Genomic DNA, 24696 nt, shown 5'->3' on the forward strand with positions numbered 1-24696 from the left:
TTCTTCTTCTTCCTACTTCGTGTCCTCCTCCTTCTCGTTCTTTCTTTCTTCTTCTTCATCATGATTGGTCTTCAGCAATACTCGCTCTTCACCCTGTGTTTGCTCATTTATTTTACACTTGATATTAAAATCTGTCATACCCAAAAATCAGCAATACTCTAGGATACTCTGGCTTATCACCTAGGTATCCTCTAGCTGAAGGGTCAAGGAGCGTCTGCACTTGTTCTGAGAAGAAATCAACAATGAATGTTGCCCTCAAAGGTCAAGAACCCTCCTTCAGAGGGCAGGTAGAGTGATGTGTCAGAGAATACTTCTTTTTCTATGCCCAAGGTTCTGGAGAAGGGTGGCTGTGTTAATAACAGATTATGAGAAAGCTGCTCAAGCACACCAGGGATCATTCTATCCACTTATCTCGTGTCAGCTGTCACCTGTCACTGGTCAACTGTTGGTGTCAAGTTTAACCTTGAAGCATATCCTACTCAGGAGGAAATAATGGAAGGCATTAAGATGAATAAATGAAGATGCTTATCTTAAGGTGGGAAGGAAAAAATTTAGAAGACTGTTCTCTGCTTCCTAAATGTCAGTCAAGAAGAAATTCTTTGGGCTGTGGATGGGATGCCCTTCCAAAGTGTTTTACATGATTTGGACAACTAGTTCTTAGTCCCTCAGAACAAAGAGGAAATGCGTTATTTTTGTGACTCCTCCCTGATTTTCAGTAGTTCTGCCTTAGTTTCTTTGGCTTCGGTTCTGAGATTAATGCTTGAATAATCAGAGAACCATAAAATCTAAACATTGAAGGGACTTTGAGGTCACTTCGTCCACTTAGTTTAAGAAGTTTTTCTCTAAAGCATTTCTGGAAAATGGCCATGCAGCTTACCTCATACGCTCCCATCATTATATCCTCCCCTATATTGGTCCATGATCTGCATTGCATTCAAAAATGGTCCCAAGCACTTGAGTTTTAAAAGAGAAAGAGACCTTAGAGATGGTGTGTGACTGGACATTTCAATCTTTTTACTAATACAACCATCTGCTTCTTTCATCCTCTTATTGGTATGAAAAGGTATTTCCCCTCCCGAACATACTTTTCTTGAGCCATGTTCTCTGGTTCAGGTGGCGGTACTAGTCATTGACCAAGTCAGAAATTTGACAGGCTCTTTCAAGTCTTCTTGTTTGGTTTTCACGTCCAACCAGCGTATGAACAGAACTCTGGAAAATCTTGACACAAATCTGGCAAATAAGATTTCAGGAGTGTAGGTACAAAGAGGAGCCCAAATCAGAGAGTGGGAAAGAGGGGTCGGGGAGGAAGTGAGTCCGCGAAGAACAGGCCATAGAAGGTGAAGGTAGAAAGAGTAGTTAGCAGTACAAAGTACCACAGGAAATTCATTTTTGATAAAAACTACATGGTGTCCATTGGATTTTGCATTTTGGAAGTCATCAGTGACCATTACCAAAATAGTTGCTATGGAGGAATCCAGTCAGATGTGAGTTCAAAGGAACTGAAGGGTGAAGAAATAAAGAGACACAGAAAAAGTTTTGATTCTTTTCACAAAAGCTTGGCTAAAATCAAGATATGTAGAGATGTCTGATTGATACTTACATTTGTAATTAAGTAAAGTATGTTACATGGATATTAAATTATATATGTGTAAATGAAATATAAATATGTAAATATGCACGTATGTTTTTAAATTAGATGAACTCGTGCCTATTTATAGGCTGAAGGGAATGGGCTCAAATAAGGAACTGTTTAAGAAATAGAAAATAAAGTATTTGAGGATAATCATGAAAGTAAATAGTAGCTCCAAGAGTTGACAGGAGCGAGGATCCCTACTTGTGTGAGCCTAGAGGGAAGGAATAAAAGATAAGCAGAGATATAGATTATTTGGCCCTCAGCAGTGAAAGAAAGAAACAAACAAACAAACAAAGAAAGAAAGAAGAAAGAAAGAAAGGAAAATTTGCTATTAATCCTAAAAAAGTGTCATAATTCGTATCAGAAGAATTAAATCCTCAAAGGAAAAATGCCTTGATGGCTTCCTGGCATGAAAAAGATAGAAGCCTACCACAGCATGGCCTGGGTGGTTCTCAAACTTTGTGGTCCTAGGATCTCTTTACATACATTAACCAGAGTTTCTGTTTAAGTAGGTTGTAAGTCTATGTGTTTACCATATTAGAAATTGAAACAAAAATGTAAGAAATATATATATATTTAAAATTTTATTTAAAAATAACAATAAACCAGGGTGCCTGGGTTGCTCAGTGGGTTAAGTGTCGGACTCTTAGCTTAGGTTCAAGTCATGATCTCATGGTTTGTGAGTTCGAGCCCTGTGTATGGCTCTGTGCTGCCAACATGGAACCTGCTTGGGATTCTCTCCCTGTCCCTCTCTCTGCCTTTCCCCTTCTCTCTCTCTCTTTCTCTGTCTGTCTCTCTCTCAAAAATAAGTAAAAATAAAAGCTTTAAAAATAAAAATAAACCAATCAAGTACTAACCAAATAACATATTTTATGAAAAATCATTATATTTTTAAAAAATTAGTGAGAAGTGTGCTATTGTTTTACATTTTTGCAAATCTCTCTAGAGTCTTACCTAAGGAAGATAGCTGGATTCCTATACCTAACTCTGTATTAGTCTGTTGCAATATCTCATGTCACGCGGCTTCTACAAAACTCACTATACACTGCTGAGAAGATGTCAGTGAGAAAGGCAAATAATTTCTTAATTACGTTATGAAAATAGTTTTTTCCTTACAGATGCTTTAAAAAGGTTTTGGTGACCCCACATGTCCCCAGACCACACTTGGGGAACCGTGCTGTGGTTAAATCTATATTCCTCTACATTATATAGACAGAAGGATGAATTTAGAGTTTCTGGAAGAGTCATTTATGGAGAGAGGAGAGGAGAGTTAGAAAAATATTTCAAGGAGGGCTGATGCTCACAATCTGAGAAAATATTTGGGAGAAGGCCCTGAGAAAATGGCATCAAGCTAGGTCTTTAAGGGGCTTATGGCCAGTATAAAATTACAGGTCATTAAGGAATGGCTAGTGAATGGTTAAGTTAATAATGTCTAATATTCAATTTTAAGAATAACTCCTTTTGTTCTGGTCCTAAATCCGTGAGTATGTGTTTGTTTTACAACAAAGAATAGCAACCTCAGGACTGAGAATACGGTTTTTTTTTTTTTTTTTTTTGCGGTAGAAATAAAGTTTCAGTGTGGACAGTTTCAAGGGACACATAAGCCATCACCACCTTGGTAAATCACTTTGGTATTCATCACAGATATATAATTACCATTAAAATGTTTTTCTTTAAATGTCAAAGAAATATGTCACCCGGGCAGTAGACACCTCATGTAAGATCATCAGAAATAGGATGTTGGATAGTTGAGTCAGGTTAGGCTGGATTTTACCTAAACTTTCTGGGTGTACCAAACAAGGTATCCTGAAAGTGAGGGATGGGGACTGAGAAAGTAGCAGATATTTTTATTAGTTGTTGAGAGATATATTAGTGTGCTCCAGAGGAACCGAACCAATAGGATATATGTAGAGAGAGAGCTTTGCTTTGAGAGATTGGCTCAGGCTCTTGTGGGGAATGACATGACCGAAATCTCCAGGATAGACCGGCAGGCTGGCGATGGGTGTGAGAGTTGATGTTGCAGTCTTAAGACTGAAAGTAGTCTGCAGGCAGTATTCCTTCTTCCTTGGGAGACCTCAGTCTTAAGATTTTTCAACTGATTAGCCCCACCACATTGTGGAGGATAATCTGCTTAACCCAAAGCCTACTGATGACAGGTTAATTACGTCTAAAAATAACCTTTGCAACAACACCTAAACTGGTGCTTGACCATTGACTAGCTAAACTGATGGATAATATCAACATTAAAAGGGGTATGGATAGCTTGAACCAAAGACCAAGAACAAATAAAAAAATGTCAGGTAACAACAAGGGCCCGGATAAGGCTGGAGGCCAGTTTTGTTGTCACTACACCACATGATTGCTGGGATTTTCTCAAGCAGTGCTTAGGAGTCTGGATATAGGAGTAGAAAAGGTGAATTATGGACATGTCCCAGGGATGGAGGAGATGGGCGGTTAGGATCTGACTGTATAAGGAAGATGAATGTGAGGAAGATGAGCGATGGCTGATTAGATATTTATGTAATTGAATAGGTCAAGGCTAGTCAGGAAAAGAAGGGGCGCTGGAAGGGTCTGTATGACTGAGACAGTAAAGTGGTCTGGAGATCAGAGGGCCCTATGGCATCAAATGCAGGGGTGGTGGGAGTGACTACTTGAGAGCGTTGACCAGCTGGAAATAAAGGAAACTGTCATCATAGAATTAAGTGTTAAAGTTTGATATGATGTGTGAGAAGGATGTCATCATTGACAAATCCAAGCAGAGGAATGGTTCTGATGTTGGATAGGTCTTCCACATGTTCATTGGAATCACCCAGGATGGTGGCCATGCTTGGACTAACGAGGAAGGTTGTAATTCATATGCCAATATTTATCATTAATTGGGGCGGTATAATAAGACAGTTGTTAGAGACAGTGATGAGAGGTAGTGGTATGTGACCAGGTGCCATGTGCCTCAGAGATGGAGTGTGGGAAGCAGTAAGATTTTGAAACAGCCTTGTAAAGTAAAAATAATGCCAAAATTTTCTCAGGAGGCTTGTGAGGTTATGAGTTTCAGGAGAATAAAATGCTTCCATCAGGGAGGGTATAGGGAAACAGCATAATGGTTTTGGTAAATGTCAAGATGGGGAAAAAATATCTTCTGATGACTTCGAGGATGTAGTTTGTTTTCCATGAAATAGGAGTTTGAGAAGTTGCTGTTAAAATTTGTTGGAGCAGTGGAGGTTAGAATTCCTATATGAGAGATTTAGAGTAGAAAATTGGTTGGAAGTGGGGGCTTAGAGACTTGTCTGGAAGCTGTATTTGCAGGACAAGTACCTTGTTTCCTTTGATTGCTGGATGCAAAAACCTCTGTCATCCGTCCCTTGGCTTCTCACTCATTTGGGTGGAGGTGGGTATGTTGAGGCTGGAAGAGTTTGAGATGAGAGAATGGAAAATCTCCAGGGACGATATTTTAGCTAACAGTGATAAGAGGTCCACTGAAATGAGCTCGTATCCAGGTAATGACAGTGTTCTAACAGAATCACAGCAGACCAGCTCATGTGGAGGGGGTGCCGCGATGGCCGTGAGAAGCCGGAGCCAGATTCAGGGCTGGCAAGTCAAGGGCTTGGACACTCGGTTCATCCTACTCATCTAGAACTAAACTTGGTTCAAAAGTCACTCTCTAGAAAATTCTTTTCCTGACCCGCCCTCTCATAGAGAAGTGATTATTTCTTCCTTTACCCTGAACATGTTTGTTTTTAAAAATTTTTTTTAAATGTTTTTACTTAGTTTTGAAACAGAGAGAGACAGAGCATGAGCAGGGGAGGGGCAGAGAGAGAGGGAGACACAGAATGTGAAGCAGGCTCCAGGCTCTGAGCTGTCAGCACAGAGCCTGATGCGGGGCTTGAACTCACAGACCGTGAGATCATGACCTGAGCTGAAGTCGGACGCTTAACCGACTGAGCCACCCAGGTGCCCCTCCCTGAACATGTTTTATCAGAGCGCATACAACACTTTTTGGTTTATATACCTCATCACCTCTCCTCAAGCCTAGGCTTCCTGAAAGCAGAGGCTCTATGTTATATGATGTTTTGCCCATGGTGCTGAGTGCCGGGTACCTGCTGTCAGCATGAAAATTGTCACCATCACACAGTAAGTGGCAAAGCTGAGTTAAACTCTGTAATTCACTAATTCATTAGATCAAAACGTTTGAACATTCATTACGTGCTAGGAAAATGCTGACTTGGATCCACAGAGATGATCATGACAGACATTGTGCCCTCATGGCGCTTAGAACTTAGGGACATTCTTAATTTCTTGATCTCAGTCAAGTTCAGTATACACTAAGGAGAAGCCTGAAAACCTTGAAAAGGTATCAGTAACAACACCATGTGAATTCAGACCTCTTTCCAGGCACCGAAGGACGCTGTGGGCAAGGGATTTTCTGATTTCACAGCTCCGTTAGCCTCTTTCAAGCAACACTATTGCCTCACCTCTCAACCTCAGATTGTGTGTCTGCCCTGATATGCCCTGGCCAAAAGCATGACCCTTGGCACATGGCTTCTCTGCATTCAGGGCAAGGCTCATTGTCAGGAGAGCAGGTTTCACTGGGCTGGAATCATGGTTCTAGAATCAGAGCGAGCTCTTCAGAGAACGGAGTGGGCCCAGATTGTGTTGGCCAACATGCTCGGAGGTGCATTGGCGAAAGAGAAAGCAACTGTCAGCGCTCAGAAGGAATATGAGACAAAACAACATGGTGCGTGTTGGACAATTCAATAAATAAACAGAAGTATTTAAACAGCATCCCTCAGGCAGTTCATTTGGTGAAAGAAAATGAGCCTCAAGTCTCAGGAGAACTGAAACAGCAATTATCAGCATTGCTTCATTGATTCTTCCCCCTCTCTACTTCTCTTTCCCTTCTCTCCTTCCACTCAACATTTGAAGATCTTACCTGTGTCTTCTTTGTCCCACAGCAAGAAAAACTGCTAAGTTTGACAAACTCTTTGGTCTAACGGAGTCAGACCAGCGTGGCCTGTCCGGTCTCCTTCACCCGGCCCCAAAGGGATGCTAGGCCCAGAGCAATGACTCCTTCTCAGTCCCTTCAGGAAGCAATTCATTCCACGAGCGTCTTAAGGGATAATCTTTACACGCCTTTCTGTGTGCCCTTCATCACAATTCTATTGTCAGCCATGTGAGTTCAGCTGTTAACTGCTCACTTAAAAAAAAATGATCTCTCCCCACCCTCATTTTCCCCAGTAACAGCCTGACAAACAGATAGCACCTGCCATTGCTCACAGAGGAAAATACAAGAAAATGGAAAACTAAAGGCGCGAAGCATGAGAATCCCACTAATGCTCGGTGACTGATCTTGTTAGCACGCATAGTGCGTCCTCAGATTTTTCCAGAACTTTAGATCTCTCTACTGAACAACCACAAACACACACAAAAGCACTTTGGAGCAGGCTGCATAGCACACCCCTCCCACCCTCTGCCTGGAGCGTGATTGTCAGTCTCATACACAAACCCAGACAATGCTCTCAATAGGCATCTTTTGGGGAGACAATTGCGGAAAGCATGATAACGGGATTTGTCACCCTGATGTGGCTGCTGTTTCAGCAAGCATTTCAATAATGAAAGAAAGTTTTACTAATTGTAAATGTGAATGAATTTCAGCTGTCTCTTAAAAAAATTCTTTTGGAAGAAAGCCAATTAAGATCATCTGTCTAATGCATCTATTCACCCCCACTGCAACAATATGTCAGTTATAATAGATGTCTAATAAACTCAGACTTCTCAGGACAGGGTGCTGAGCATGCTGAAACAAGGGAGGGATGAGAGGTTCTACCTGAAAAATGTTTGGAGGTGACTGATGAAATTTTCCTCTGTGAAATTTTAGTCCATAGGGGGGGTAGAACTAGGGGGCATTTACAACACACGAAGATGGAGTAGGTTTCAAAACAATGATGTGTAGTATCCAGAGCCGGTCTCTTTCCTACTGGCAGCCCGGTGCCCTGTCATCTTTCCAGGGAACTGTGAGAGCCAATTGTCAAATCTGTGGCCTGGCTGCTGGATGCCTGCTGTCTTCCAGGCAGAAGGGAAGCATTTACGTTAAGCAGAATGCCCAAGTACCACGGAAACTGAAGCATAGGCAATTGTGCTGACAAATTCTCTTCCGTGAAACATCTTCACCTACGTGGATGGGACTTTCTCTGTCACCGTCTCAGCCGTTTCTCAGAGTTGCTCAACTAGCTGACATTACTTGTTGAAGGCCCCACTGTAGTTAGTCCAGTTAGGCTACTCTGGTCTGCTCTTTGGGGTCATAGGGTGCTTTCTGCATTGTGATGTGCGTGTGAGTGGTGACCCACACCTACTTCACTAACATCCAGAGTCCTGTCACTCCACTTACGAAACATTACTAGTGCCTTTGCCAATATCAACATCACCTCCACCATCACAATTAGTACTAATGCCATGAAGCTGGCCAACACTCTTGCTACCCCCCCTACAACAACATGGCCATGTTCATCACCTGTACCACCAGAACCCTTAACATTAGTGTGGTAAACTGCATGATGACTCCCAACAGTATCCAGGTTTTGATCCCCAGAAACTGTAAATGTCACTTTATATAGCCAAAGGCACTTTGAAGATGTGATTACCAATCTTGAGATTTGTCGGGATATCTCAGATTATCTGGGGCTTCCAATCTAATCACAAGGGATACAGAGTTTCTAGTTCCCAAATGACACTTTGACATTGCTCTCTATCAGGGAAGGGGGAAGTTAAGATTAGCGGCCTAGATATTTGTGCAGAAGTCCTAGATAGTAAGTCCCCTTCTCTTTTCAATCCCAGATTGTTCTATGAGGACGGTACAGTATTGATTTCCAGTTTACATAAGATACTTGCTTGGAAGCAAATTACAGGTAGGTACTGGCCTATACATTTTCTTACCTTAACAGTTCAAACCTCAAACAGGAGGTAAAGTATCCTCTTTTATCTACTTACCCTTGACCTATGGCCTTAGCCATGCGTGGCATATGCAGATGATTTTGAGAATATTCAGTTGTGGGTAGGCTACATGTATAAAAGTCTAGAGACACGGGAATGCTTTTTCTAAGTCTGTTTTTCTTGAAAAAAAAAATCCCATTGAGGAAATTATCTGATGCTTCATACTCCCACACATAAAAAGAAAGCAGCTAGAATAAGAAGAAAATCATCAATTTTATTACCATTGGCAGGATTTACTAACCATCTATTTGCACATGGCTGGGTCCTGGGCAGGGTGGCCCTGCTCTTTTAGAGCTACAATGAGCCTGAATAATTTAGATTAGGTGACTACACTAATTGAATTTACCACGTAATTAGCTCACGGTTTTCACTTCACTTTGCCATGCAAATCCTTTCTAAAAAGTAAAACCCATTCTAATTTAACTGTTTTATAAATACTTCAGATCAAAGCTTGGTCAACCTACTTATATATTTATAGAAAGAATATACCTCTTTTGAGATATATTTTTGAAGATTAAATGTAGCATTGATATGATAATTTATTTTTTCTTTCATACAAGTAATATGACTGTATTATTAACAACTTGGAGAATTGACAAATACATAATCTTATCTCTTGGACATAATCATTTGTAGTAATTTGACATTTTTCCATTCACTTTTTCCTATACTAATAGTTGTCATATAATTGAAATTAGAGTATATTACAGATAGAATTTAAAATACTTTAAGTAAAATATTTTTAAATGTTCACATTAATTTTCAGTGAAAATTATGGGTAACCGTCATAGTGTATGCACATATTTACCTAATATGTAACAAATATAAAAAAATTGGGGCGCCTGGGTGGCTCAGTCGGTTGAGCGGCCGACTTCGGCGCAGGTCTTGATCTCGCGGTCCGTGAATTCCAGCCCCGCGTCGGGCTCTGTGCTGACAGCTCAGAGCCTGGAGCCTGTTTCGGATTCTGTGTCTCCCTTTCTCTCTGACCCTCCCCCGTTCATGCTCTGTCTCTCTCTGTCTCAAAAATAAATAAACATTAAACAACAGAAATTTGTTTAAAAATATATATATATATAATTAAAAATGTAACAAAATGTTTTTGATGATAATATGCTGAAAAGCAATTTTAGAAAATTGAAGTTATGCCAAATGTGACTTAATTTATTTCTATTTGGCATACTAAATTAATTTATTACCTGTAAGACATATATAACCATCATCATTGGTTAGATGCAGTGGAGTCTTGTCTGGGTGTCAGTAAATCTGATAACCTGTCATTGGAAGCCATGCTTAGTGCACATCAATGCAATCTGAGAAACATAACTCTTACAGCTGAACCTATGAGCATTACCATTAGTTTTTACATGATATTTAAAGTACATACTACTAAACCATACTACAAGCTATACCTAGACCTCTGTAAAGTAGCTTTGATATTTTGTATGGGAATCAACAATGTTAAAAATTTGAAATACTATTTGTGTACATGTAAGTGAATACTTCCCTTTTTGCTTTAAAGATAACTGTTAATATAAACGCTAAAATTATTCCAACTTCTAGTCTTGCTCGTATAGCTTTAAAATGTGTTCAGTATAAAGCAGATACAGAATTCATGTTTCCTTTATGTTCCTTTATGTGTCAGTGCCTCCATCGATAAAATGGAAACATCTACTTAATATTTATGTAAAAAATACAGTTGAAAAGAATTATTTATAAAGCATTTGGAACGATAATATTTCCTTAGGAAGCAAAACAAATGCAACAAAATTCAAATTTATACAAATAGAAATAGCAAGTGTATTATCAAAATAAAAAACACAGAAATTATCATCAAATACTCATCTCTGTAACATCTTGGGAGCAGAGTGGAACACTAGAAAAGACATGGAATTTGGAATTAGCTGTTTGGGTTTATTTGGGTTTAAATCCTGGCTCTGTTCTCACTTTATGTTATTTGGGACAAGTCTTAATGACCTTGAACCCGATCTTCTTCATCTGCTGAAAACAACATGATTGTTACACAGGGGTTTACCAAAATGTATGATCTTTGCCGTAGACATTTTTCTAGAGCTGTGCTGTCCAATGTGGCAGTCACTAGCCACATATGACTATTTAAATTTAAATTTCAGAAAATTAAGTACAGTAAAAAATGGGTTTTCTCAGTTGCATTAGCCGCATTCCAAGGGTTCACTACATGGTTAGTTGCTACTATATCGAACAGAAGAAATGGAGAAAGTATTTCCAGCATCATAGAAAGTTCTACTGGATAGGACTGGTACGAGCATAACTGTTACTTGGAAAAAGAAAGATGTGTGTTAAAAAATGTTGGAAGCAGTGAGTTAAACAAAGTGAAACATGTTACCGTACTGCAATACACATCTCGGAGCCTTGGCATAGACCTTCTTGTGCTCATGCCTCTACTCTCACCCCTCAGTGGGACTCCGGTCCTGGATTCTGGCTCTCCCTTTCTGCACCACGGTTCAGAAAGTGCCTCCACGCAGAGCGGGAGGGCAGGCGCTGCAGTCTCACCTCCTCTGTTCCCTATCTCTCAGAGACCTCCGAGATCTCCTTCACTGCCTGTTATCTGATGTCGAGAACTGTTGTTTAATGTATTTTATTCAGACTCCCTGTTTGTGGTGAGAAAACTGGTTCGATATTAGCTGGAAGCAGAATCACTGGTTGACTTTTAGGATGTACACCATGTCGATGGAAGGGATAAGTGCTGTGTGTTGATGCTTTTAAGAAGGGCTGTTACTTTTATAAAGGAATGTTCATTAGCCACCTTATTAACTACGTGGTGAAACATTGCTTTTAGTATTTTACATTCTAACATGATTGCTTTTATTTCTTTATAAGTGCTTTACTATTTTTAGTGAACACGGGGAACTGGTTTAGGGGCTGGGGTCAAAATGAAATGCATGACAATTTTTCTTACTTAAAATAATGGGAAATGGTCTCCTTAGCCAAATCATGCACAAGGTCTGAATTTCAGAAATGTCTGAATTACTAATGATAACTGAGAAATGTCTTGATGTGTAAAAGGCACTGACTGTTCACTCACACTCCTTATCTGTCATTTTCGCAACTATATCCTAAGGACCTAAAATAATTCCTGGCGCATAATGAGGTACCATGAAATATTTGTTGATTAAATGGATGATAGGTCTTCAAGATGGAATCTTCTGTGATGATGATGATGATGATGAGAATTATGATTATTGAATATTTGTTGCTATTTTAATTAGATAAATCACACTGAGCCACTCCATGTGCTAGCTGAATTAACTAAAATCCCATGAGTTTTGTCCCTGTCCAACCCCTAATATTTGTGTAGCTGAGGGTAAGAGTACAAACGGAAGCCCACATATCACAGATCCAAATGAGAGTTTTAAGTCAGTTACTGAACATTTCAATAAAATATGTCCTATCCAGCTTCCTTGATAGATATATATTCATAATAACTAGAAAACCATGTTTGAATTTAGAATTCTTTGACTCTCAGTGTTTATATTCCAAGGTAGGGGGCAATCTATTCCCATCCCACAACCTGTCCTCCACACTTGGCTTTGTCCTGACCTATGAGGATTGTTGGATACACACTTTTAAACATCCCACCTACATGTCCAAGCTCTGGCCACAGTCTATGCAAGCACCTGTCCCTTGGTCACCCCTCCAGCATAGGGACATTTATACCAGTGATGAATTGAGACTTCAGAAGCACTGACCCAAGGACTCCATAGACATTTGGGCAGATAATTCCTTGGCCTAAGCATCAGGGACTTGATCTGGCAATCGTGGAAATGGAGTGTACATGGCTTCATGTACACATCTCCCCTCAGTCCAATATAATCCTTTCCCTTAGAGGGAGGCATGGAACTGGAGAGCCAAAGCAGGCTCTCTAACATCCCAGGACCAGGGCCCTTCTTGGCTGGACCTAATACATTGGGATTATAAGTATATGGGAAAATGCAAAAGTTGAGAAGCTATTCATGTAGTGTTTTTTTTTTTTTTTTTTTTTTTTTTTTTTTTAAATATTGATTTGTTTTTGAGAGGGAGACAGCTCAAGCCGGGGAGGGGCAGAGAGAGGGGGAGAGAAGACCTGAAGCTGCTTCTGTGCTGACAGCAGACAGCCTGATGCGGGGCTGGAACTCACAAACTATGAGATCATGACCTGAGCCCAAGGTGGTCGCTCAACCAACAGAGCCACCCAAGCACCCCTAGCAGAGCTGTTTTAATAATGGCAGGCATTTCTCTCCATCTGACCAATATCCACATACCCGTCTTTCCTATAAATAGAACTCTCATTTTGTTTGGGGAGCAACATTCCCAGCTGAGAAGCTATGTCTCCAAGATGCTGTTGCAATTAAGAATGATCATGCACTATGGTTCTGGCCAATGAAACATAAGGACATTTTTTTCTGGGGATTTCTGTGAGAGCTTTCTTCTCTTTGAGATCGTCTCTCCCCTTCCCTCCTTGGTGCTTTCTTTTTCTTGTCTGGAGCACATATACGAACTTGAAGGTAGAATGGCATCTTTATAATCATGAGATGAACTCAGAGATAAAAGTCACATGGTAAAGATGACATAACAGAAACATACAAGAATCCTGGTATTTTGAAGACATTAAAGAATTGCTTCACCAGCCTTATGTGAACATAAACCCTTATCTTGCTAAGCCGTTACAAGCATGTCTAATAAATGAGTCCAAATGCAACTATGAATAAGATGCAATCAATCGATTTTATATAATCCTTACTCTTCAACAAATGTGTGTGGTGTTTGTTAGCTTATACCAATAACAGGGGAAGACGATCAAATTTATGAATTAAATTTATGAATTATCTTTTTGTCTGTCCAGTAGATTTTAAGCTCCTTGAATAGAGGAGCTGAGCTTTATTTATTATTTTCCTCAGTGCTTTCCATATAATCTGAAATATAATCTCATCAATGACACAAAAATAGAGATGTGCTAAAAGTTAAATATCTTAACTATTGTCTTTTTGGTGCTAAAGAGGCACTCAACATTTAGAATTATAAGTCACCTGCATTTGCATAAGATGAGTATCCTTGATATGATTTTCTACAGAAAAAATACAGGACTTTATTGAAAGAGCAGCATACACAATGGCAGAATCTGGAATCTGATAGAAGAGATTTGCCAAGAAATACAATTTTCTTCCACCTAATTCCTTGTATCTTTTGTCTTTTTTAGAAAGTCTCTAATCTTTGATTTTGCATCTAAGTCTTTTTTTTTTTTAACGTTTATTTATTTTTGAGACAGAGAAAGACAGAAAGACAGACCCACGGGGGAGGGTCAGAGAGAGAGAGGGAGACACAGAATCTGAAACAGGCTCCAGGCTCTGAGCTGTCAGCACAGAGCCCGATGCGGGGCTTGAACTCACGAACTGGAAGATCATGACCTGAGCCGAAGTCGGATGCTTAACCGGCTGAGCCACCCAGGCGCCCCGCATCTAAGTCTTATTATATGTACATATGCAGAAAATTAAGACTCTGTAAGACATATCCATATTTTCACTTGAAATTTCCTCTGTGTCTACTCTAGGATCCAAATCATTTTTTTGAAAAACTAAACAAGATGATTTTCCCTAGTTTAGAAAGTCTTAGATATTAGCTTAGCGACGAAACCTGGTTAGAAGTTCATCAGACTTGACATTTAGATTTTCTTAGCAAAGGTAATTGATTATGGAATCATCAGTCCTTTGTAAGAAGAAAGGTTTTCTTTTTTCACCTTTCTTTTCTTTGAATGGAGCAGAGTTGGCCCATCAAATTCTAGGTCCTTTCTGAAAATGCACTTTGTGAACACCTGCTATAATACTCCAACATCTTCAGCATTAGTACACTCAAGATGATATCAACTTATTAGGGCGTTCCACTTCTATTGACATCCACAAGTTTCTTCTCCCTTTTTCCTCTTCCAAATTAAAGGTATAAGAAACGGTGTCACATATCATTTATTACTTACTTCCTCAGAGGATCTCAACAGAAACTATTATCTCCTTCAAATCTTTTGTGCTGTCTTTATTGAAAATTTTCAGGGAGAACTGAACCAGCGTACTTAACTGTTGACCTCAGAGCTATGGTAGCACAATTTTTGTGCCAGAAAAATACAGAAAATAAGAGAGCTAGGAAGATACACATTCAGGATTACAAAAAAGAAAAAGCCTGCACTATGTTCTGATTAACAAGAATTCAACATATCGCATCATCTGAGGCACAACTAGTTTAAAAAAAACACTGAATAAATGGTGTAATTTCATATTTAAGTCACTATAGCCCATGGCATGACATAGGAATGTTTTCAAAGAAGAAGAATTAGAATAAAAATAAGCTATTTTCAGATTGGCTTAAACATATTCGTATTCATAGCAAATGAAGACTAAAGATGGGTTAAATCTTGTGGTAAACATTATCAGTCTTCTTAAGCTTGTATTAGTTAACCAAACATTAATTCTGCATCATCCTAAACTGGAAAAGGGAAAACTTAGTTCTGCTTTCTCCTCCTGCTAGGATTCATTGTTCATTTGTTCACGTATTCATTAAGTATTTTTTTAGTACTTCTCTACGAAGAGGTTCTACAAATAAATACAAAACCCTGATCTGTGAAATGATATAGGTATGCGCAATGGGGTCTCTCTCTTCTCTGAAGAAGCAAGATGATAATTCTTGAATTGAGTCCCGGATCAGGATGCTTCAAAATTGAGCTGGAGAGGATGCCTGGTCATGGTGGAGGCAGGAGAGGCAAAAGGTGTGAAGATGATAGAAGAAATAAGGAATCGATCGCTGGTTTGCTGTGAGAGGTGAGGAAAAGGGAGACTTTTGGTACCAGCAACTTGGTGAGTGGTGTTGCTATTTGTTGAGAGGCAACAGTCTGAGATAGTAGATGATGAGGTAACTCTGAACTTTGTTGGGTTCTAGTTGCCTGGGACACATCTGAGAGGAGATTCCAACCGACAGTTGGATCCAAGGGTCTGGAGCTCATGAGAGATGGCGCTGGAGCTCAAAGCCCTTAGCAAGTAGGCCTTTGAGTGATGGGCTGCCTTCAAGAGAGTTTGGAAAGAGATGAGACAGGGGATGGCCCGGATGGCTGTTAGACTGGAGCCCAGTATGGGCGAGGAGAGCAGAATGAGGGGCTGGAGTCAGGATGCCTTTGAATATGAGACTGAAGGAACTGGGTTTTGTTTTCTACGTTCTGTGGAACAATTGGAAGTTTTCATGTAGCTCGGTACCTCGGTCAAAGCTTGGTTTCAGAGGCTTAATCTGGAGTGAAAATAGGCTGAAGCCAGACGACCCAATCTGGAAGCACCCGGTGAGGAAAGGTAATGAAGATGTGAGTGTAGATCTGGAGGAGGTGTGGGGTCGGACACATTCCAGTGGTCGATGCTGCACACTAGGCAACTGATAGGATGTGCGGGAAGAACTAGGTGACTGGGAAGACGGGAAGCACCACTGAAAGGAGAGAATGCCGAGGTTGAAACAAAGATTGTAGGATGGACATTGCTTAGAGTTTCACATTTAAACAGGCTGTGTCGGAGGTGGGAGGAGACTTCGCCCAGGCTTGGACACCTGACCACAGCTCTGCCGGGGAAGGCTGTCAAGGACGGACTGGCAGAATCAGGAGTCATCTGAAGAGAGGCGATAGCTGACTCCGTGAGGGTGTTTTCTGCCAGAGAAACACTGCCCACATTGAGGCGTAAGGAATAAAAGAAGATAAATTTGAAAGAGACTCGTAGGAGACAGGAAGTGGTTTTGTGCTTCCATTGTCATCAGATACCCCTGGTCTATTTAAGATGAACCGCGAGGACAAGTGACTTCTTTGGATTTATTGGTGACAACGCTGAACTGAATACCAATCTTGACCTTTGTATTGTTTCCTCTGCCCGTGGTTTTAAAATAATCATTAAAAAAATAATTTTCTTGAGTTTTTAGAAAACGAAAATGTTTAACTCAGCGTTGGCATTCACACATACTTCCTGAGAACACTGTGGCTGAGGACAGGCTCAGCCAAAGAGCTGGAGCAGCCTCCCAGCCAAGCCAGTTAAAGGCTACCAGTTTCCCACTATCACTTGGGTAATGCAGGAGCAATGCCTAAGGTATTATTAACTATTCAGAGTGTTCCCTGATTCCTGCCGGTTCCACAGAACAGTATGGCAGCCTGCGTTGTTTTGCAAAACACCTTTCAAAACTGGATCCCAGTTTTTGCCTTACCTGCTGACATTTAAAAATAACTGAGTTGTTTACTCTGTTTTCATTTCTCGGAGCAAATAAAAGTAAAAAAAAAAAAAAAGATACTGTTAGCATTTGGGTCTTGGAGCCACAGTTGGAGATACATTTTTTTATTCTCTTTCCTTCTCGAATGTATTTTTTTTTTAATGAAAGGTTGTTATTTTTGTTGATTGGCCAATTAGAGGAGCCGGTGGCTGCTACCTACTTCTAAGACTCGATTCTATTATAAAACCTCAGAGGCTAACGCTGCTTCAGTCTTGCCCTAAAGGGACATAAAAGGATACACTTGCAGTTAAGTCTCCCGGCAGATGAAGGAGCATAAACCATTGATCACAATGCGAAATGCTGAAAACTGAAAAGGAATCCAATTTATTTTAAATAAAACTACTCTGTTCTCCAGTGACAGATTCCAGAATCAGACAACAGAAAGGAACTGACAGCAGATGTTTTAGAGTCAAGACACAGAGAGACTGAGTAATAGTATAGAAAAGAAATTGCTTTGAACTTCACCCCTGCTTTAAATACTTCAAATCAATAGGGTCACAGAGCTCTTTAATAGAGTGATGAGGTCTTGCCCTAGCAGATCTGCACAGTGACAAGTTGATGTGCGTCCTAGCAGCAGGGTCATAAAAATGGCAGGCTTCTCCCTGAAAGGGGGCTTTGTGTGAGCGGGGTCCCTTTGGAGTGACTCCCCTGTATGGCCATTCTCGAGAGCCAGGCCCTAATAGTCTCCATCTAAATGGGACTGACCTCATGAATTACCTCAGGAAACTTAATCTATAAACTGGCTTCTTCTTATGCAGACTGATGAATTCTTGTTTATTCCTAAATGGCTGTCACAAGACCTATTCATCAAACTCTTAAGGGGGGAAAGGAGGCTCACAGAAGCCAGCCTCAAGTGCGGCACCGTTAAATAATCATTAGGCTTCACGGCTGGTCTTGAGACCCACTCCAAATCCACAAAGCGGGCTTCTTTTTTATTTTTTAAACTATTCATCAGAACTGCATTTAGATGAGATTCTGACCTGATAAAGAAAAAAAAAAAAAAAAAAGAGAGTGCTTTTTGTCACTATCAGTTTCATGGCTGTGTGCTTTTTCTTTTGAGAGTTTTTTTTTTAAACAAAAGTAAAAGAAAATAAAGGCAGATGGCCAACTCTTTTCAATATCCGTTTGCTTTATTTGAGCAGTTTAATGTAGTGAAACAGAGTGAAATGTTGCTACTTGCTAAGTGGTAAACAACACCATTACCCAGAATTCTGCTGTAGATTGGTACAAAACAGGGTGCTGGTGATTAATTAAACTGTTGTTGTAATTGTAATGCATGATACATAATAGATAGTGTGCCGTGTATTTTAAAAGCAGCAAATTAGCAAATAATAACTTTCCTACATAGCACATCTCCATTGCTTGCCGCTAATGCATAAATAATCAAAAATAAAAGGCTATTATGTAACTACCTAATAAAACGAATGTTTCGGATGTTCACCAATCTGTAAACATGTGCTAGTCAAGCTACACACCGCGGCTGCTGTGGGTCAGATGCCCCTGGAGGCAAGAGAAAGAATTTTCTCCCCAGTGGACTTTCCCGTACCTACTGAATATATTGTTCCCCATCCGAATGGTAGACAGACATGTGGTGGTCTCCTCGCCATATATTATGCTTTTGTGGGGTACCAGCCTGGGCTATAGAAACGGCTGCACAAATACCTTTCATACAGAAAATACAAAGTGCTAAAAAGAGCAATTTTATTCTACCATCTTCATATTTTGTCTAATATGTCCCTGTCATGATTTTTTTTAATAGGAGGATCAAGCTGATCATTCCTCCTTCCTGATTCTTTCTATCTGAAGTTCTCTAACATATGTAAGCAAAGAAAGAGATCCGAGAGAAGGTAATTTAGGCAAACAAGTGTAAGCTGGCCACTCATTTGGGAAGACTGATAAAAATGCATGATGGAAAGAAGGGGCTCATGTGATTTCTATGAACATGAGAAACTTTCAGCGCACAGTCTTTCTCCCTTCCCATGTCTTACTTAAGCTGAACGATGAAACTTGGATTTTTTGGTCTTTAACAGCTTAATTGAGTTATAATTTACATGCTGTAAATTTCACCCATTTTAACTGTACAGCTATTCAAAGATCCTTAGTAAACTTACAGAGTTGTGCAACAATTGCCATGATTTCAATTTTAGAGCATTTCTATCAACTTCAAAAGATTCCACCTACCCATTTGTGGTCAATCGCTGTTCCCACCCCCAGTTTTTGGTAATCACTAATCTGGACTCTGTCTCTCTCTATAGATTTGCTTTCTCTGGACCTTTCATATAAATGGAATCACATAACGCACAGTCTTTATTGTCTGACTTCTTTTACTTAGCACAGTATTTCCAATGTTTACCTATATTGTAACATCTATCTGTGTTCCATACATACTCATGGCTGAATAGTATTTTGTCACATAGATATCCCATCATGTTTATCTGGTCACCAACCGATGAACATTTGAACATACTTTTTCATTTCTTTTGGGTAGGTTGCTAGCAGTGGAATTGTTGGCTCATGTGGTAAATTTATTCAACCTGGGATTTTAGAATTATCTCTATTTGGAAAATGATATTGAATTCCAAGACTGAAAAGCTCTTGGTCATTTGTACCCTGGTGGGACTGGGAGATTCTGGGTCTGTTTGCCTGCCCACCTTTTCCACGTGTGGAAACACAGCCACAGTCCTATTACTCACCCTGCTATTCCCTGAAGGGTAGCTTCTCTTGAATTCCTGAAGCCAAGAGAGAACTGGAAACAAGCAGCTCAGACTTGGTTAGCATTGTTGTTTGGGTGATGTAGATGAGCAGATTTGCAAAGGCAGTATTTTGGCACACAGTTGTAAGCATGCAGACCAGAGGCAGTCCCCTCATGACTGGAAACGAGGAGAGATTGGAGCTGGTGAGTCTCATCCTTTGGCCTCCGGCTGTTCCATGAGGACCCATGAAAGAACTATCACATATTCCCAGGAGGTCTGGGGCTCCATGTTTCCCATCTCACTCTACCCTTTCTTCCGATTAAGGAGGCCTCTGCCTGGTCCAGTGGCTGGGGATTATTTTAGGATACGTGGCCACCTCTGTGCTTTCTGCTACCAGCCTTTGGCTTAGAATGCTGGTAAACCACACTCCATCCTACCTACACTCCCTGTAAGTAAACACAGATGATAATTTCCCTAAGTGTAGTCTAGTAAAACTCTGATCAATGCTATAAAGCAAAATGTAGTTGATTGCTGCCTGGCATATAGGTAATGCATTTCAACACTCACTGTCTTCCTTCAATAGTGTAGGTAACATTTAGTCGATAAGAACTTAGGGTGTGTGTCTGTGTATGTGTGTGTGTGTGTGTGTGTGTGTGTGTTTATGCTTCCTTCCCCTGCCAGACACAGGGATTCTGCTCTCTGCCCCGCAGGGGGATTCAGTAGAGCTCAAAAAATTAGCCAAGTGAAACAAGGACATCCTGGGAGCTGAAAGCAGAGTAAATCCCGCAGAGTGAGCTTCCCAAACTTGTGCAGAATTCAGAAGTTTCATGGAGCATAGACACTTCCTGGTGGGAGATGAGAACATTATGTACACAAATAACTGTTTGCACAGGGTGTGTGCCATGCAGGTTCTGCCTGCTTGTATTTGTTTCTTCTCTGTTCCTTACAAGTGTCTTTCTACAGCAGCTTTGGCAATGTAACCAAGGACTAGGATGTACTTGGGGTGAAAATTGTACCAAAAAAACTAATTAGTTTGATTCTTCGGGTTAGCTGGCTCTGAGACTCACATAAGCCACTTTCATGAAAAGGAGACTTATTTGAAGAATAAATGTGATGAGAATTGGAAATGAAAGACAATCCAGAGCCCAGGAAGCTCTAAGGGGACAGGGCAGTTATCTCAGTCTTACAGAATGATGATCATCAGTCTTCCTGCAAGCCCCGCCCATTGTCCACCCATTGCTGATTGATCAGGCTGCGAGTCTTCTGCAGGACTGAGGAGGACGGGACTTACCTGACTTACCACATGATAACCTTCACCCCTACTGGGTTGAGTGCTTTGCTCCAGGCCACCTCATAGATTACTTGCCAAACTGTGGATGATTCTTGAGCTGCTTTTCCTCCCTGTGCATTCATCGGACCTTTCTGCACAAGGGCCAGGCAAGCAGTACCTTTGAGAATTAGGAAATTCACAGTTGAATAAGGCAGGAGTGGATTAATCAGCTCAATGTAGAAGGCAGACAAAAGGGGATGGCTCTTGTTCTTGTGGCAAACAAATAAGCCACACAAAACAAAAACAAGAAAGGATTTTGATTTGGATCTGTGGCAACTGTTGAGGCATAAACTCAGTGAGTGTGAACTGAGTTCTTACTTGTATAAAACATTGTGTAGGTCCTGACTACAAAGAAAATAATAGGGAAGCACTAGTTGGGTCCCTAGTAGTGTTAGGAATTATTTGCCCATCTATAAATGAAAAGACTGAGGGTCAGAGAAATTGAGACTTTCTCACAGCCAAACAGCTGAGACCAGTAGTGTCTGAACTTGAACCCATGTTTCTACACACACTATAGAATGCAGAGATTATTTGTCTAGTGTTTGCTGTATGTCGTTCATGAGTTTGCTTTGTTGGTATAGCTGTGGTTGAGCTAGAGCCTCTGACAGATGTCACCAACTTCGAGATGGCTTCCATCTAATCTGCATGGATTCCATGACTCCACAAAGCTCTGAGAATTTACTGTTACATTTTTATTTGTTTAAGAGTCACTTCATTTAACAGTGACCATCAATGGCTTTTACATTATCTGAATAAGACAAAATTCTAATGCTACTCCTTATTAACTGTGTTAATGAGACAATTTCTAAATGATAAAATAATTTAAAACCCACAAACTGAAATAGCTTTGTAGTTGCTTTTTCTTCTCAAAAACGAGAGCTGTTTTCTTTGGGTAGATACACAAAACTCAACTTTTCTGAGGTAATTCAAAGAACTTGTGTTTAGATTTAAGGTAACTTGTAAAAAAAAAAACAAACAACAAAAAACCTTAATATGAAAAAAGGTGGAAAAGGAAAAACTTGCAAACAATTGACATGAACTTTCAGCAGTGTGACCACCAAGTCCAGGTGCCCAGTTAATAAGCCTCCCAACATGAGCGCCAACAGCAGCTTCTGACTCCATCCCTGGCCCCCCGGAAGTCCTGTTTCTTTTCTCATCATGGTGGCTGGGCTTATCTTGGTCCTGTTCTTTTTGAGAGGATTCTGCTTTCAGTGGATGTGATGAGCTGGGTCCCCTCTTAACCAAGTAAATAACTCACTAGTGATTTAGAGCTATTCTTGCAGTGTCGTTGATCTATTCTGAGGCTATCCTCTCCCACAGGTGGAAGGTATGATTCGCTTGTCTTTTTCTCCCTCCTGTGTTCTGTGAAGTGGCTCTGTCTAGAAGAACGTTGGAAAGAGTTGGGTACTTTCTTCACATGTTACAGAATCAGTGAACTAATAATGATCAATTTGCCCAAAAAGAAATAAAATATTTTTCTTATCTAGAAGAAGCTGTGCTAAATGTGAAGAACGTATCGCACATGATTTTTCTGAAATTCTCCACCTATAGGAGTCAATCTTCTTTATCTTCTTTCCCAGTTATAATCAATCAGAAGTGATTCTACCAAAGTAATTTATGCCTAGAGAAAGAATAGTATCCTTCTAGAAAAACTAGTAACCCACAAGCTTTGTTCCTGTGTGTGTGTGTGTGTGTGTGTGTGTTTGGAATTGCTTGATCTCAAGTCGGGTTCTCTCTCTCCAAACTTTTTGCCCCAACACCGCTAACTTGTATTAACTTATTTAACAATATTTTATTTGGTTTATTAATGTCACTTTGATTTATTTTTTAAGAATTTGATGACACTGTGGGGTATTACAAAACAGTGAAAATATTTTCTTTGAATTATCTGTCCTTCTAAACTGTGAAAAGCAGAATGAAAGTCAAAATGAGCATGGAGTGGAAATAGATTGCTTTCTTTGGAAACCAGGTTTTCCTTGTAACTGTTTGCTGTGGATAATTTCCTGGATTCATAAACTTGTTCATGTAACATGTCTGTCCCTTAACATTGAATTAATTAATAGAAACTCTATTTAAGTTGTATTCCTTCCACTAGTGAAGAATTTTATAGGCATGGTTTCTATTTTACTGTTACTGATCATGATTACTAGATATCATCATTTTGGTTGCAGTGATTAGGCATTATAAGAAACTACCTCTTCCCGAAATCTCTCTCACTTCAAGTCTTAAATTTATTTAGAAAATAGGAAAATTACTATTGACATTAGTTCAGTACACTATGGTTTATAAAGCTGTTTCAAATTCAATATGGTATCCGATCCTCAAACCAAGCATTTGCAAGAAGTATATCGAGAGCTTCTGACTTTAAATCCATTAGGGGGTAAGTGTTGAAGCTGAGATGAAAAGTCAGCTCTCCATTCTCTGAGTTTAATACTCCTCTTTTCTAAGAGTCAATATTATTGAAAAATAGCATCTCAGAGGCAGGGAGTAACTTCACAGTTCCCATTCAGTCTCAGTCAAGAACCCAGTATATAGGAAAAGTTATATATACTAGACAGTCTGAGGAGTTATCAAGGGAATAGCAGCTTGTGTTCCCATTATATGTGTGCAAACTCATCATTTTTGGTCAAAGTGGTAATCCCACCATGATTTCCCCTGGACACTCTGGCTCATCTCTCTTTGCTCCCAAATGGTCAGTGTTCAAACACCAAGTAATAAGAATAAGCCAAATATAGTTAGGAAAAGAAATTTGCTGTGAAGAAATGTAAAAACCTGTGCCACAGAGGTCCTCGCCCAGAGGTTTGGCTATATTGACAGGATTGATCATGCTTTTATTGGTTTCTACTCCCCCTTAAAAGCCTATGAAATCTATCTCATGGGACATCAGTCTTTCCTATTCACAATGATTCAAGCATAAGTTAATAAAGACTTTTTTCTTGAGGAATATGGGTAGGACTACTCCCACAAAATTCTGTAATCCTGCCGTGATGGAGTCTTTATGGTCTTAGGGACACCAGATTTAGGCTGAGCAGACAGATCCCAGTGGAACATCCTCACTTCCCACTAACACAACCCAATGGACTTTTAGTTCCCTGTATTTGATTAGAAATAAGGATAATAAGATTGAACCAAAATATGAATTTCAACATAATGAACCTGTTAAACAATGGAGAGTCATTGTAGTTTAACAGGGTAGTACTTTGGAATGTTAATTACTGTATATTTTCAGAGTTCACCAGGGCTGTGTAGCTTCTGAGGTTCAGAATCTTAAGTCACAAGCAAGTAGGAAGGATTTGTGTCCTTACACATAATTTGGGGTGAATATTTGGTAAGGAAAAGCAAGATTTACCATGCACCTTTCTCCCCAACTTCCAAGACTGGCATCTAGTCATTCCAGATTGGTGGGGAAAGGAGAACATAGAGGTGAAACAAAAAATGAGGTAATGTTGTGGATCCCTGAGAAAAGAGCCTTGTCAGCCTGGTTCCTCCACCTCCTTAAAGTAAGAGTTTAGAAATATGAAATATGGCAGCTGGGAGAGGGGAAATTTAGAGAGAAAAGAAACTGAAAACTTACTTTTTATAAAGCACAGGAACCCTTGAGAAGCTTGTAACAACCAATACCACAAAAATAAACAACCGTTGGTGAAAATAGACCTGGAATTTGCTGATCCGACAACCTGAACCAACACTCAGTAGATTAGATTAGGATGAAAGATGCAGCATTTGCAAAGGATGACGATGCTTTTAATTGTATTAATCTGGATATA

General features: G+C 40.0%; 1 long non-coding RNA gene across 2 annotated transcripts in view; it reads left to right on the forward strand.

Annotated features, from left to right (window-relative positions):
- Nucleotides 1–8836, forward strand: part of LOC147571990 (uncharacterized) — a 354576-nt gene extending 345740 nt beyond the window's left edge. Inside the window, exon 5 of one of the 2 annotated variants that reach the window (XR_015246597.1) lies at nucleotides 8462–8835. This is a non-coding gene — a long non-coding RNA (uncharacterized LOC147571990). Of the gene's footprint in view, nucleotides 1–8461 lie in introns of both variants that reach the window. The other variant, XR_015246598.1, reaches the window with a different exon arrangement.
- Nucleotides 8837–24696: the final 15860 nt, after the last annotated feature.

Source organism: Puma concolor, chromosome F2 (genome assembly GCF_028749965.1).
Source record: "Puma concolor isolate L17-30 chromosome F2, mPumCon1.1.hap2, whole genome shotgun sequence".
NCBI classification, from domain to species: Eukaryota; Metazoa; Chordata; class Mammalia; order Carnivora; family Felidae; genus Puma; species Puma concolor.